Source organism: Opisthocomus hoazin, chromosome 16, assembly GCF_030867145.1.
Source record: "Opisthocomus hoazin isolate bOpiHoa1 chromosome 16, bOpiHoa1.hap1, whole genome shotgun sequence".
In the NCBI taxonomy this organism is placed as follows: domain Eukaryota; kingdom Metazoa; phylum Chordata; class Aves; order Opisthocomiformes; family Opisthocomidae; genus Opisthocomus; species Opisthocomus hoazin.
Window position 1 is genome coordinate 15,983,700 of NC_134429.1, and position 16,753 is coordinate 16,000,452.

Genomic DNA, 16,753 nt, shown 5'->3' on the forward strand with positions numbered 1-16,753 from the left:
CCAGCGCTGGGCAGAGGGTCCCAACGCTGGGCAGAGGGTCCCAACACTGGGCAGAGGGTCCCAGCGCTGGGTACAGGGTTGGACGCTGCACCGCTGCCCGTGGGTCCACGGGATCTCCCCCCCCGCCGGCTTTTCCCCGGCTGGGGATGCTCAGGCCGGGTTGCCCCAGCACCGTCCCTCTTCCTCCTCCTCCTCCTCCTCCTCCTCCTCCTCCCCGGCCCCAGCCCGGCATCCGGCTGCGGCTGCGGGAGATGCAGTGGTTCCAGCAGAGAGCAGTGGTAGGACACCGGCATCCCGCTGCCTCCCCCCAGCCCATCCTGGCCTTTCCAGCAAATTTTAGTTTCCCTGGAAAGAGAAAAGTGGAATTTGCCAAAAATTTTGGGCTTAATTAAAAAAAAAAACAACCCAGCCCATTTTTCCTGGTGGTGGAGGTGGGATGGGAGCGGACGGAGCTTGCAGCAAAGATTGACGGGCTGAATCGAGACGGGTAATAGCAAAGAAAATAAAACCCCCTGGTAATAGCAGGAAAAAAAAAAACCTTGTGAAAATAAATTGTAAGTTTCTCTATTAAATTTTTCTGCCCCGCTGGAGCTGGACACCGGTCGCCTTTGATCCTCCCGGTCCCGTCCCGTTCCCAGCCCACGGGACGGGGTGAGGGGGACCTGGACGGTAATGGGCACTGACAGCTCGGAAAAGCCAGACGGACGCTTCGTTAATGAGCCCTAACGAGGCCGAGGGGCCCGGCGAGGCCCGTCGGCGGGTTCTGCTGAGCCGGCTGGGTTGGGAGCGCTGGGCTGCGGCCCCGGCGAGGCGCTGCCCTTGGCGAGCGGGCGGCTGCGAGAAGAGACGGGAGCTTCCTTTTTTGGCTTGTGTGCAGCCCGCGTTTTTCCAACGGGAGAGATTTAATAAAAGAAAATTTGACTGGAGATAGGGGTTGGCGAGCGGCGGGCTTGGGTGGCTGCTGCAACGGGGTGGGATGGGGAGCGGAGAGCAGCCCCAGCTTGCTAGGAGCTTGCAAAGGGCTTGCAACAGGTTGGGGACGGGTTTGCGCAAGGGAGGTTGTGATTGGCTTGAAATAGGCTTGCAAGCGGTTTGCTATCGGCTTGCAAGGGGCTTGCAAGGGGTTTCCAGTGGGCTTGCAATGGGTTTGCGATGGGCTTACAATGGGTTTGCAACAGACTTGCAACAGGCTTGCAATGGATTTGCAGTGGGCTTGAAAGGGACCTGCAAACGGTTTCCAGTGGGCTTGCAGTGGGTTTACAAGGGGTTTGCAATGGGCTTTCAGGGTTTCCAATGGTTTTGCAACAGGCTTGCAATGGGCTTGCAATGGGTTTGCAATAGACTTGCAATGGGGGGGCAATTAATTTGCGATGGGCTTGAAAGGGGCTTGCAAGTGGTTTCCAATGGGTTTGTGATGGGTTTGGTTTTGCAATGGGCTTGCAAGGGGTTTGCAATGGGTTTGGGTTTGCAAGGAGTTTGCAATGGACTTGCAATAGAATTGCAATAGGCTTGCAATGGGTTTGCAATAGGCTTGCAATGGGCATGCAATGGATTTGCAATGGGCTTGCAAGGGGTTTGCAATGGGTTTGTGAAGGGTAACGATTTGCAATGGGCTTGCAAGGGGTTTCCAGTGGGCTTACAATGGGTTTGCAAGGGGTTTGCAATGGATTTGCAAGGGGTTTGCAATGGGTTTGCAATGGGTTTGCAATAGGCTTGCAACAGGCATGCAATGGATTTGCAATGGGCTTACAATAGGATTGCAATGGGTTTACAATAGGCTTGCAACGGGCATGCAATGGATTTGCAATGAGCTTGAAAGGGCTTGCAAGGGGTTTCCAATGGGTTTGCAATGAGTTTGGGTTTGCAATGGACTTGCAAGGGGTTTGCAATGGGCTTGCAATGGGCTTGCAATAGGCTTGCAACAGACATGCAATGGATTTGCAATGGGCTTACAATAGGCTTGCAATGGGTTTGCAATAGGCTTGCAATGGGCATGCAATGGATTTGCAATGGGTTTGAAAGGGGCTTGCAAGGGGTTTGCATTGGGTTTGGGTTTGCAATGGGCTTGCAAGGGGTATGTAATGGGCTTCCAAGATTTCCAACGGTTTTGCAATGGGCTTGCAATGGGCGTGAAATGGGCTTGCAATGGGCTTACAATGAGCTTGCAATGGGCTTGCAGTGTCTTCTCCCCACACGGGCAGGCCAAGCTATGGGCACGTCTCAAGCAGCCAAAGCCCAGCTCCCCGATCTTCGCTCCTCCTCACAGCAAGCGGGCGGGCCGCAGCCGGCGCCGAGGTCTCCCAGCGCCCCGTGACGCTCCCAGCGCTCCCAGGGCCGTCGCTCCCTGCAGCCCCGCCGGGGAGAGGTTTGGTTTCACGCCACTTCCTCGCTCTTTGCTCCGCTTTCCGCGATTGAAGGAAAAGCAGCTGCGAAACCGGGAGATGAAAGGGTCGGATGAAGCCGAGGGAGGGTGGAAAAACCCCGCGACGCGGTGGGGAAGGACCCCGAAGGTGCGATGGCTGCGTGGGGCTGCGGCTGGTGACGCACAGGGAGGCGGGACGGCAAGATGAAGGAAGCCCTGGAGCCTCCGAGTAACTGGAACCAGAAGGAAATGGAATCCGTGCGAGGAAATTCAGCCCGGGGAGACTCGGAGCAGCGGGGTTCCTTTGATCCAGGCATCAGTTCCCAGCTTCCTCCATCCCTTGGTGGTGGGGATGTGATGGGCTTGCAATGGGCTTGCAATGGGCTTGCAATGGGCTTCCAACAGGCTTACAACAGGCTTGCAACAGGCTTGTAATAGGTTCACAGTGGGCTTGCAATGGGCTTGTAATATGCTTGCAACAGGCGTTCAAGGGGCTTGTAATAGGTTTACAATAAGCTTGCAACAGGCTTGCAATGAGTTGGCAACAAGCGTGCAGTGGGCTTGTAATAGGCTTGCAATGGGCATGCAATGAGCTTGCAAGTGGCTTGCAACAGGCTTGCAAAAGGCTTGTAGCGGGAGTACAATGGTTTTACAATGAGCTTGCAATGGGCTTGCAATAGGCTTACAAGGGGCTTGCAATAGGATTGGAAGGGGCTTGTAACAGGCTTGCAGTGAGCATGCAACAGGCTTCCGACTGGTGTGCGACGGGCTTGCAGTGGGCTTGTAACGGGCTTGCAACAGGCTTGCGGTGGGCTTACCACGGGCTTACTCTGGGCTGCTCCTCTCACACCAGAGCAGCTGCCGTTCTCCCGCTGTCCCCTCGCCTCACCTCGCCCCATCTCCCAAGGAAGCCAAAGGTTTGATGGCTGAAAGAGCAGATCCCAGCTTTCCCACTGGCCGAGGGACCTTCTCGTGTGCTTGGTGTCAGAGGGCGACAGAGATCAAAGAGCTTTGCTCCACGCTGTTTTCCACCCCATAAATCTATTTTATGGTGGGAAACCTTTGGGTTTCTCCCGCAGCTGCCGGCGGAGGATCCCAGCCCCGCTGCCGAGCAAGAACGGTGACCAGATGATAGAGGTGAAGCCCAACAAATGGGTTTGCAGGTCCACGAGAGCCACCAGCAGCGGCTTCGAGGTCCATCTCCGCTCTCCCACAGCGTGATCCGAGGTCGGGATTTTTTGGGAAAGGCTGGAAAACGATGCTGTTGTCCTGCTTGGGCCATCCCGGGCTTGCTCTCACCCACCGCCGGGCATCATTTCCCTTCAATTCCCCCTTGTTTTCAACCGGGAAATGTTCATCATTGAATTAGTAAGAATATATTTTATTTTTAATTTTGAAAGAGGACCTAAATGCGCCCAGAAATTGGGAGAATTATTTGCGTTTTTACCATTCTGGAAGGAATCTGATGCTACTTTCAGCTTCCCTCATAGATCCGTGTTGCAGATAGAGGAAACCAGCCCAGCTAATTGCAAAAATCGCTTCACTCCAGGCGTTTGCTCTAATGCAAAAGTCGATAAAATCCCACCCCAGCCCTTGTTTGATGAGCAACCCCCCGTCAATTAAACGAATTAACGTGGCTTTGGGTGGGAGAGCTCCAAAGAGCTCCCAGCTCTGCAGCCCCACCTCGCTGGGGCCAGCTCAGCCATTGACCCAACCCAAACCCAACCGTGCTGGCTGGCCCCCCGCTCTTTCCCTTGGGAAAAAAAGAACCGATTTTCCCTTAAATAAGGATATTGCCTTATTCCCAACCCTAATTTATGGCTTTTCCACCTCTTGATACCGTATCACATTGGGTGCCACTGACCTTCCCATGATGCTGCATCTCCGTTCCCCATTGTTTTGCCCCAAATTGAGGACAAAATGCAATGAACAACATAGTTTATAAAAAATCCTGCATTTATCTCTCTCTATTCTACGTTTCTGATTTTTTTCCCCTTAATGGGGCTACTCTACCAGGGGGATTTCACTTTTCTTTTGAGATTTTCCTTATTTCCAGTGGGATCTGATGGTGCTTTCGGTCCCCATTTTGCACCGTGGGGGATGTTCGGTGTCACCCCCTGCAGAAATCACCTGGACCAAGGTCCAAATTGCAACGGATCGGGGATGGCAGTGCCTTTTGCTGGATATTTCCCCAGCCAGCCTCTTTGCAATCCCAAATCCCGATGGCCGCAGCAAGATACCGAGATGAAAGCACCGAGGAGGGGTCATTTTGGGATGGAGGTGGAGAAGCCATTGCGCAACTGCTCTGAAGAGGTTCCCAGCCCATCCCAACTGCTTGTTTTCAACCTTAATATCCAAAATAAAGGAAGAGGAGCTCAGGTCGGAGGGTTTTCACCCACGTCAAAGGGCAATGATTCACCCAGTCCCACGACCGGTTGCATGGGTACAGTCACCCATCGGTGCGTGGGAACCTCCCGTGTGGATTTTTACCCCTCGAGAAACCTCCTGGAGAACCTGCTCCTGGTAGTTTGATTTCTTCTAGGAGGAGCAAAGACATTATCGCTGGGAGAGCCTGGTGAACTCATCTGGGTTTGCTTCCCCTCAAGCCAGAAACACCTGCCACATCAAGTGAAGGAGGAGATAACGCAGGAAACATAGACCCCCCCACCGCAAAATACTCCCCGATTAATTTATAATGCCAGGGAAAAACTTGTGTTGGTGCTGAACCCGTGTCGCGGTGCAGATAGAAATCTAAAATCCCCTCGACTGCTTGGTGGAGGAAACGGCAATGTGATTTTTCCTGCAGATACGGGGTGTTTATCCCTCCACATGAGCAGCAAGCAGCGAGTTGATGTCTTCCCTGCGCTCGTCACCGTGGCCGGGGATGCACGATGAAGCTCCAGTGCTGCTAGAGATGCTGCACAGCCCCTTGCCCAGCTCCTGGGCACCTCCCAGCGAGATATTTTGCTGGAGAAACCACCCAAATTTGTAAAAAACCCCGTTTTCTAGAGCAGGGATGAAGTGCTGTGGCTGATTAATAGAGGACTGGGACACATTTTGAAGCCCACCATGAGGTTGCTTGGCCATCCAGAAATCAGATGGCACTGGGGAGCTGCAAACCCCTCGTTCCCTGGGTGCATCCACCCATCATTTGGGTGCAATCACTTCCCACATCTTCACACTCCAAGAGCCTGGCTCTGTTGGAGATGCTACAAGCCCCACGTAGTTGCTCATCACCTGGGATTTCTCCTCCAACCCCCTCCCGGATGGTCCCACCACCCATCGGAGATGATTCGCTTAGATCTTGGGAATGCCGGTGAGGAAAAATAAACACAGCGAGCTCTTCCCAGGTTGTTTAATGAAGCAGCGAGCCAGGCTCGGTATCACCTGAGCTGGTGGGAATGGTTCCGGATTTGGGTTCTTATCTCCAATTACAGAAAGTAAACAGTGGATCTGGGATGTAAGCCGAGCTTAGGTGGGATGGGCCTGGTCGTGAAGACTGGTATCGGCATGGTGAGGATGTCAGTAGCTGGAAACAGGTCTACTGTCTACCACATCTAAATATTGAGCGTATGAGTCTGTGAGTAGCTGACCATACCCCATAGCTGCATCCAGCCTGATTTCATGCTGCTTTTGGGACACATAATGCAATTTTAGGGCAAAATACCTGTGGTGGCACCTCCAGCTGCTTTACTCAGATGCATCGTATGCATCTGACCCCAAACTGATGCAAAGTTTAAGCTCTCTCCTCCAATACCTTCATGGATGATGCTCTGATGTTCTTCCCATGTCTCCAACATGGGATGGAGCTGGGACATGGCTGGAGCTGTGCAGCCCCATTCATCCCCGCTCAGCTCTGCTCCATCTGGATGGCTTAGAGCCACCTTGAGGTCAATGACACAAAGTCTTCCACCAGCTCAGGTGCTCTTCGTTGCTCTGTTAATAGATTTGGGAGCCAAAAGCTGCCTTTGGCATCTCTGGGAGCAATGGGGAGCACCTGGATGTGCAACACTTCTTCCTCACTTTGCCCGGTGCTGAGCTGTTTCTGGTTGAGTTTCTCCTCCAGCTTCATTTTCAAGCTGATGTTAAAACCACACGGGCCACAAAGACTCGTTGCACCACTTGAAGCTGCATGCAAATGAGAGCTGGGAGCATGCAAAGTTGTGGAGCTCCGGATGCAAAGCTCCTGTTGGCTTTGCATGCAACTCGGTCCCCCCAGAGTAATCGAGATCTTCACCATTAGCTCCAACTCCTCCTTTTCACAGCCCAGCCTCATTGCATCTCTGGCTCACACCAAGACCTTCATCTCTAGTTTACATCAAGACATTCATCTTTTGCTCATGCCAGGAGCTTAATCTCTTACTCCCACCAAGACCTTCATCACTTGCTCACACCAAGAGCACCACAGGTTGGATACACAGTCCCAGGCGAGACTCAGCCCCATTCCCACCACTGTTTCCATGGGGTTGCATCCTCCTGCTTTGCTTCTTTGGCTGTGATTATTTGTCTACCACTTGGTTTCTTCCTTTTCCTACCCTTTGAAACCGAGTTTTTGCTTCCTTTTGAGTCAGCCTGGAGTTCCTGCACTCTCCCAGTGAAGATGTGAATGACGTAGGGTTGAATGGGTCATGCTGCTCCGGGGAGAAGCACGAGAGAGAAGAGGTTAAGATATCAACCAGCCTTTCTCCTTTTCCTCTGGCCAAGAGAAGTCCCAGCCCCATGACCAGGGAAGGTGACAGCTCTCTTCTTGAGGACCACAACAGTATTTCCAGCATGCTCTTAATGTGAAGAGCATGGCCAGTCAACACATTTGCCCCTTGGGTTGGTGGCATCTTCTTGGGACAATGTGACCAGTTTGGGGTCCCCTAGGTCAAGAGTAAGCAGAGAAGGACCAGCGTGGGGTCACCAAGATGCCCAGATCAACACACATTGGGAGATACGGGGGAGCTGGGCTGGGGGATGCTGATGAAGAGGAGGGTAAGGGGAGAATGCACCCACAACCACAGCAACTTGGAGGGTGTTCCCAAAGAGGGCGGCACCAAACCTGCCTGAAAATCTAAATTTTCCTTAAAACACCCTCAATTCCAACACGCTCCAACACACCAGCTCCATGACACAGGGCAACGCCAGCCCTGGAGATGCAGAAACCCCTCCGGTTTCAGCCCTCCTTTCCCTCTCCTTTGCCTGTGGTGACTCGGCACCAACAAACCCGCAACCAAACCGGGGTAATCTCGAACAAAAAAACCCTCCCAATTATTTCAGCTCCACAGGTAGGAGGGAGGCCAAGACGCCGCTGGAGCTGTCGCTTTCTATTTTCCAGTCCTTTGCACCAGCGTGAGACATTTAATGCAAATAAAAAACCCCCACATCCGTCCTCGCCAACCGTATGGGACAGCCACAAACGCTGTGTGTCCAACCGCGGTACGGGCCGGAGCAAAGCCCGTTGCCCGGCTCCGAATCCATCCCGCTCTGACGAAGCCCTTGGCATGAAAATCCAGAGCAAACAGCTCAGCTGAGGGTTTTTTTCCCCCCAATAAAATCCTTCCCGGCAGAGTTTTCCCGGAGGCGATACGGCCCGGATTAGCATCCCGGCATCCCACGTAGCCGCGGGGGCACGCAGAGGGGGAAGATGCCCAATGCGTTGGGTCCGCTCTTCTATTTAAATTCAACAAAAAAGGGCATTGAAGTTGTATTTATGATTTTTGCTGTCCTAGGGAGGGGCTTTTAAATCCCCAAGCCTGAGCTCTCCTAGGGGTTTTAAATTTTTTATATATATATGTGCACACACTCGCATATATGGAAACTTAGATATATTTATATATAAAATATAAAGTTATAAATTTATAACCCCCTTTCCCTGCAAAGCGTTTGGCTTGGAAAGGGAGAAACCAGCCTCAAGCTTAGCTGTCCTCCAGCTTAATCCCCCACCAGCTCCTAACGAAGAATAGACCCGTTATTCATTAAAGGGTGAAATAAAACTACAGATGCTGGCAAATATTTCCTGCGGGGGCACGTGCCCCTAAATCCCTCGGCCAGGTTTGCTGCTTAGCCCAGGTTTATCGTAACCTCGATCCATAGGGCTGCCCTCAAACATCCTCTTGCAGATTTTAGGCTGGGTTTTATGCTTTTTAAGGTGAAATCAGGGGTTTTTTTCCCATCTGGAAATGGGGAAGCGCACCTGGGAATAGAAGTGGGTGCTAGAAATCCAGCAAAATTTGAATTTTTCAAGATAAATAAGAGCTCCTAGAGAGCAATGAGAAGCGCCAGCCTTTTTATTTTTAAGCAATGCGTTATATGTAAATTGACCTCTGCTTTTTGCTTTTAAGATGGCTCCAAACCTCCTTTCTTTTCCGGCCAGGAGGATCTGGGATGACCCTCACGGGGAAGATCTTTGGTGCCGAAGCTGGTGACACATCCCGCTGAGTGCGGGGAGTCGGAGGCGAGAAATCGTGCAGCCCTCCTGCTTTTCACGGGAGAAGAAAAAGTCCTTTGCGAAACGCTGCTGGGTCGGAGGGGAAGAGGCAACGGAACCTCAGGTTTGCGGAAAGGGGCTCCGCAGTCGGATAAAGGCACCCCAGGCTCGCAAAAGGGGGTTGCAATTTCACAAAAGGGGCTCCCAGGTGTGCAAAAGGGGGTCCCAGGTGTGCAAAAAGGCACCCCTGGTTTAATAAAAGGCACCGCAGCTTTGCAAAGCGGGGTCCCAGCTTTAAGAAAAGGCACCCCAGGTTCAAGAAAAGGAGCCCTGGTTTGTAAAATGGGGTCCCAAGCGTGTGAAAAGGGGTCTCGGTTTGTGAGACGGGGCCACAGATTTGCAAAATGAGGTCTCAAGTTTAAGAAAAGGCTCCCCAGGTTTAATGAAAGGAGCCCTGATTTGTGTAATGGGGTCCCAGGCTTGCGAAAAGGGGTCTCAGTTTGTAAAACGGGGTCTCAGGTTTTCTAAAAGGCACCCCAGGTTGGCAAAAAAGGGCTCAAGGTTTGCACAAAGGGGTCTTGGTTTGCAAAATGGGACCACAGCGGTAAGAAAAGGGACCCCCAGGTCTGCAAAAAGGGATCCCAGGTTTAAGAAAAGGCTCCCCAGGCTTAAGGGAAGGAGCCCTGATTTTTGAACTGGGGTCCCAGGCTTGCGAAAAGGGGTCTCGGTTTGTAAAACGGGGTCTCAGGTTGGCAAAACAGGGTCTCAGGTTTGGGAAAAGGCACCTTGGGTTTAAGAAAAGGCACCCTGGGTTTGCAAAATGGGGCTTGACGTTTGCACAAAAGGGTTTTTGTTTGCAAAACGGGACCCCGGGTGTAAGAAAAAGGACCCCAGGTTTGCAACAAGGGGACCCCAGGTTTAAGAAAAGCAGCCCTGACTTACAAAATGGGGTCCCAGGTTTGCAAAAATAGGTCTTGGTTTGTAAAAGGGGGTCACAGTCTTGCGAAAAGGGTCTCCAGATTTGCAGAAAGGGACCCCAGGTTTGCAAAAAGGGGTCCCAAGTTTCTGCGAACGTGTCTCTGGTTTGCCAAGGGCACCCCAAATTCAAGAAACGGCACCCTAGGTTTGGAAAAAGGGGCTCGAGGTTTGCAGAAAGGGGTCTTGGATTGCAAAATGGGACCGTGGGGTGAGAAAAGGGACCCCCAGGTCTGCAAAAAGGAGTCCCAAATTTAAGAAAAGGCTCCCCAGGCTTAAGGGAAGGAGCTCTGATTTGTGAACTGGGGTCCCAGGCTTGCGAAAAGGGGTCTCGGTTTGTAAAATGGGGTCTCAGTTTTGGGAAAAGGCACCCCGGGTTTCCAAAATGGGGTTCGGGGTTTGCACGGAAGGGTTTGGATTGGCCAAGCGGGACCCCGGGTGCAAGAAAAGGGACCCCAGGTTTGCAAAATGGGGCCCCAGGTTGAAAAAAAGGGGTCCCAGGTTTAAGAAAAGGGGTCCCAGGTTTCAGAAAAGGGGTCCCAGGTTGAAGAAAAGGAGCGCAGATTTGCAGAATGCAGTCCTAGGTTGAAGAAAAGGGGTCCCAGGTTGAAAAAAAGGGGTCCCAGGTTTAAGAAAAAGGGTCCCAAGTTTGCAAAGTGTGGCCCCAGGTTTCAGAAAAGGGGTCCCAGGTTTAAGAAAAGGCACCCCAGGTTGGCAAAACGGGGCCCTAGGTTTCAGAAAAGGGGCCCCAGGTTTACGAAGAGGAGCCCAGATCTGCAGAATGCGGTCCCAGGTTTGCACGAAGGCTCCCAGGTTTGCGTCGAGCAGCGGGCGTCCCGGGAGGATTTCCCACCCCATCCCGTGCGGGAAATGCCCTTGAACCCCCAAATCGGTGTTAATCATAAAAAAAGCCGGGTTCTGGGAAATGGTTTCGCTGGCAGCAAGCCCTCCCCGAGAGGCCCGAGGGCGATGCTTTATCCCCGTGCGATTTTTTCCCAGCTAATCTGCTGATTACTTGATCCCCGTGCTGGTATTTCAGCAAAAATACTGTGAAAAAGCACCAAAAACATCCCCGTTTGGAGCAGAAAAGACTTTTGCCGGGATCGGCTGCACCCCAAAACCCGCGTGATCCCCCAAAATGGGGCTGGGGGCTGGTGCATCCTCCCAGCCCCTCCCTGGGTGTGGGAAGGGGTTTGGTGGCAGGCGGGGGGACACGGAAGGACACGGGAGGGGATGGGGACATGGGGGGACATGTGAGGAGATGGGGACATGGGGGGACATGGAAGGGGACGGGGGCATGGGGGGACATGCGAGGGGATGGGGACTCAGGGGGGACACGGGAGGGGACGGGGACACGGAGCATCATGCGAGGGGATGGGGACACGGGGGGACACATGAGGGGGTGGGGATGCAGGGGAACATGCAAGGGAACGGGGACGTGGAGGAACATGGGAGTGGATGGGGACACAGGAGGGCATACGAGGGGACGGGGACAAAGGGGGACACGGGAGGGGATGGGGCACGGGGGTACATGGGAGGGGACAGGGACATGGGGGGGCACGCGAGGGGATGGGGACATGGGACATGCAAGGGGACAGGGACAAGGGAGGACATGGGAGGGGACGGGGACTCTGCCAGCGGGGACCAAGCGTCCCAAGGCACCTCCATCCCCCCCCCCCGCAACGAGTCTCTCCGTTCTCAGTCAAACCCCTGAAATCGAGACAAGGGGGGTTTTGTCCCCCAGTAAAGAGTCGTGGCAGGGGGTCCCCAAGACACCCGCTCTGCAGCTCTGGGGTCCCCCAAGAAACCTCTTCTGGAGGGGTGGGGTCCCCAAGAAACCCGTTTCAGCTGCATGGGGTCCCCCAATAATCCCATTTTTGCAGCATTGGGATCCCCCCCAAGATTTTTCTTTTTTGCAGCGTGGTGGCCCCCAAGAAACCCATTTTTGCACTGTGGGGTCTCCCAAGAAATTAATCTTTGCAGGATGGGATCCCCCCCAAAACCCCCATATTTTCAGCATGGAGTCCCCAGAAACTCCTCCATGCAGCGCAGGGTCCCCCACAGGACCTGTTTTTTTTTTTTTGCAGAGTGGGGTTCCCCCAAGAAACGCCTTTTGCAGCACGGGGTCCCCAATAAACCCAGTTTTGCAGCCTCGGGAACCCCCAAGAGACCCATTTTCCTCTCCGTGGGGTCTCCCATGAGACCCATTTTTGCAGTGTTGGGGTCCCCCGATAATCCTATTTTCGCCCCGTGGGGTCTCCCCATAAACCCATTTACGCAGCTTTGGGGTCCCCCAGGAGACCCATTTTCCCAGCCTGGGGTTTCTCCCCCAGCAGACCCAGTTTTGTGGCACAGTGTCCCACCAGCCACCCAGTTTGGCAGCGCTGGGGTCCCCCAATCATCCACCATGGGGTCCCCCAAGAGACCCATTTTTTTTACAGCTTGGGAGTTCCCCCAAAACCTCATTTTTCCAGCACAGCATCCCCCAATAACCCTTTTTTTGCAGACTGGGATCCCCCGAGGCACCTGGTCTCGCAGCGCTGGGTCCCCCGAGAAATCTCCTTCCGCAGCGTGAGGTCCCCTGGAGACCCCTCTTGCGGTGGGGGGGTCCCCAGGGAGCTGCGTTTCTGCAGCCCAGACCCCCCCAGGTATTTTCCCCAGCCTGGGGCCCCCCAAGAGGAATTTTTTTGCCGCTAGCGCTGGCCTAAAGCTGCCTGGCCTAGAGATGAACCCAGCCCGGAGCGGGCAGCCCCTTCGAGGCCCCCCCAGTCCCTCTTTTCCTTCCAACCCCCATTGCCCACGACCCCCCCTGCCCTCTGCAATAATAATAACGTTAATTTTCGTATTAATTACTGCCTTTTAGAAATGAAATGTTTCATTTCAATGTGTTAAAATGGGGTTTGGGATGGATTTTGGCCCCCCCCCCCCTCACTCCGAAGACCAGGAAGGCGAGGCTGGAGGACGAGCATCAGCTGCCGGGGGTGGGTGCGCCGGGGGGGCCGGAAAGTGCCCCGCTCGGGCTGGGAAAAGGGCTGAGAATGGGCAAAATGCAGTGTGTGACCGAAGGAATAATCCGAAAATGAGAAATAATATGAAAACCAAAGGACGGAGAAGTAAAACGATGCAAAAATAAAATAGTGCAAAACGAAACTAAGGCAAAAATGGCAAGAATAAAATAAATAGTGCAAAAAGGAGCGAGGGAAAGAATGCAAAAATGAAAACAAGGCAAAAATAAAGTAACGCAAAAATACAACCAGTGAAATAAAGAATAAAAAAATGCATGAATGTAAAAATAAAGTAATGCAAGAAGAAAACTGATTAATAGTAAGAGAAGCAATAAAAAAAAAAACGAAAATAAAATAACACAAAACCAAACTAATGCAAAAATAATGTGAGAAGATAATAAACGGATGCACAAATAAAAGCACAAAAATTAAACAGTAAAATGAATGAAAAGGTAGAAGGATGTGAGCCTAAAATAACATAAAAAGAAGAGAATGTTAAAATAAAAGAATGGGAAAAAATTTCAAAAATAAAAGAATGGGAAAAAACTTCAAAAATACAAGAGTGCAAAAACAAAAGAATAAAAAAATAAAAGAATACAAAAATGAAAGAACACAAAAATAGAAGAATAAAAACCCAAAAGAATACAAAAAATAAAATAAAGCAAAAAAAATTACAGTAATAAAAATAATAACGTTTATTATTTTACTGTGCCCCCCCTCCACGTGCTCCCGCGATGCCGTGACACTGACTCCAGGCGGGAATGGCTTTGCGCTGGAGCGGGCGAGGAGCTCTCACACCTCCTCCTCCTCTTCTTCCTCCTCCTCCTCCTGCTCCCCTCCCCCCCTATCTCCCCCGAGCCCACCCCGCGGGGGGGCCCCGGCCCCTTTGTTCCCCCCCCATCGGGCCCCTCCTGGGCACAGCGCACATCCCGCCTTCAATAGCACCGCCAGCGGTTTGTTTTTTTTTTTTGGCTTTCCTGAATTAAACAAACACTTTTTTTCCCCCACCTTTCTGGAATTTTCCTGACCCCGCGAATGCCCCCGTTTGGGCTTGATTTGATTATTTTTTAATTTGTCCTCTGGCTGTTCTGGGAAGAGGAGAACGAACCCCGCAGGCACCAAACCCCCCCAGACCCTCCTCGGACGTCGGGGCACGGCGGAGGGTGATGTCTGAAAAATGATAATGCCTGGAAACAAGACCCCCGCCGTGGCTGGAAGCTGGTTGGCGCAGGGCTTTCCTTCGGAGCGCGGGCGGGGGGACACAGGGGGATGCTGCACCCCCACCCGCATCCGTGGTGCGTCCCTGGTGCATCCCTGCATCCCCACCTGCATCCCTGCATCCCTGCCCACATCCCTGGTGCACCGCTGGTGCATCCCTGCATCGCTGCCCACATCTCTGGTGCATCCCTGGCGCATCCCTGCCCGCATCCCTGCATCCCCACCCACATCCCTGGCACATCCCTGCATCCCTGGCACATCCCATCTCGCATCCCTGCATCCCCACCCGCATGCCTGGTGCATCCATACATCCCTGCCCGCATCCCTGCATCCGCACCCGCATGCCCGGTGCATGCCTGCATCCCTGCTCGCATCCCTGGCACATCCCTGGTGCATCCCTGCATCTCCACCTTCATCCCTTTTCAAAAAGGGTGGAAAGGAGGACCCTGGGAGCTACCGACCTGGCAGCCTCACCTCTGTGCCTGGGAAGATCATGGAACAGATCCTCCTAGAAGATATGCTAAGGGACATGGAGGCCAGGGAGGTGATTCGAGACACCCAGCATGGCTTCACCAAGGGCAAGTCCTGCCTGACCAACCTGGTGGCTTTCTATGATGGTGTAACAACAAGGGTGGACAAGGGAAAACCAATGGCCGTCATCTATCTGGATTTTTGTAAAGCCTTTGACACGGTCCCCCACAACATCCTTCTCTCCAAATTGGAGAGCCATGGATTTGATGGGTGGACTGTTCGGTGGATAAGGAATTGGTTGGATGGTCGCAGCCAAAGGGTAGTGGTCAACGGCTCAATGTCCGGATGGAGACCAGTGGCGAGTGGAGTCCCTCAGGGGTCCGTACTGGGACTGGTGCTGTTCAATATATTTATCAATGACATGGACAGCGACATCGAGTGCACCCTCAGCAAGTTTGCAGATGACACCAAGCTGAGTGGTACAGTCAAGACACCAGAAGGACGGGATGCCATCCAGAGGGACCTGCACAAGCTGGAGAGGTGGGCCTGTGTGAACCTCATGAGGTTCAACAAGGCCAAGTGCAAGGTCCTACACCTGGGTCGGGGTAATCCCTGGTACCAATACAGGCTGGGGGATGAAAGGACCGAGAGCAGCCCTGCTGAGAGGGACTTGGGGGTACTCATAGATGAAAGGCTGGACATGAGCCGGCAATGTGCGCTGGCAGCCCAGAGGGCCAACTGTGTCCTGGGCTGCATCAAGAGAAGTGTGGCCAGCAGGTCGAGAGAGGTGGTTCTGCCCCTCTACTCTGCTCTGGTGAGACCTCACCTGGAGTCCTGCGTTCAGCTCTGGAGCCCTCAGCACACGAAGGACGTGGAACTGTTGGAGCAGGTCCAAAGGAGGGCTACAAAAATGATCCGTGGGCTGGAGCACCTCTCCTATGAGGACAGGCTGAGAGAGTTGGGCTTGTTCAGCCTGGAGAAGAGAAGGCTCCAGGGAGACCTGATTGCAGCCTTTCAGTACTTAAAGGGAACCGACAGGAAAGATGGGGACAAACTTCTTAGTAGAGACAGCAGTGACAGGACGAGGGGTGATGGTTTTAAACTAAAACAGGGTAGGTTTAGGCGGGATATAAGGAAGAAATTCTTTACAATGAGGGTGGTGAAACACTGGAATGGGTTGCCCAGAGAGGTGGTGGAGGCCCCATCCAAGACCTGGTTGGACAGGGCTCTGAGCACCCTGATCTCGTTAGCGGTGTCCCTGCTCGCTGCGGGGGGGTTGGACTAGATGACCTCTAGGGGTCCCTTCCGACCCAAAACTTTCTGTGATTCTATGATTCTATGATTCTATGATTCTATTCTATGATCCCCACCTGCATCCCTGCCTGCATCCCTGAATCCCTTCACACATCCCTGGTGCATCCCTCACCCCCACCCGCATCCCTGGCACATCCCTGTGTCCCTGGCGCGATGCTGCTGCCAGGGGCTGCGATACCCGCCGCCAGCGGGCTGCTGGAGGGGGGCATCCCCAAAAACCTTCATCCGCCGGCCCAGCTTGCCTAGATTTTGGCACATCCTCCCCCAAGAAATCGCCTCCCCCTTGGGATGCCAACGGGGCGCCAAGGGCTGGTGGCTGGCGCTGCAAGAGTCGCGAGTTCGCAAGGTCTCGGCTGTGTCCCCAGCCCGTCCTGTCCCTCACCGGGACGGTTTGTGGTCCATGTCTCCTTAGAAAAAGGGACTAAAGAAAGGGGTTCCTCTGTGGGGAGGACTGGAAAGATGAAAATGTCTGGTTATTTATTTATCTATTAGTAGTATTTCTGTAGTATAGTTATTAATTTTATTTATTTTTGTCATAGATGCATAATATTGTATTAGTATCAAACTACATATAATTATTAAATTATATATTATATTATACTATGCTATATTCAATTATTATGATGTAGTATAGTATTGTATATTTTACCATACTACCATACATTTATTATATAATATATTAAATCACATGTAATTATGTTGATATATTAATATTATCTTTGTATAACATAGTGTATGTGTATAGATATCATTTTGCAGCTTGCAGTGCAAAAAAGACCCCCAACGTGCCCAATATAGATATTTTTGTATATAATTTTGCAGCTTTCAGTGCAAAAAAGACCTGGAAATCCCCCATATAGAAGTGTGTCTCTGCAGACATGTATGAAATCCATAGGGAATTCTCTGCCGGAGCGTCTCCACCGGGCTCGGTCCCCACCTCCCGGCGTCCCGGCTGGGCACCAGCCCTCGGCTTGGCCCCAACCAGCAGCCTCAGGG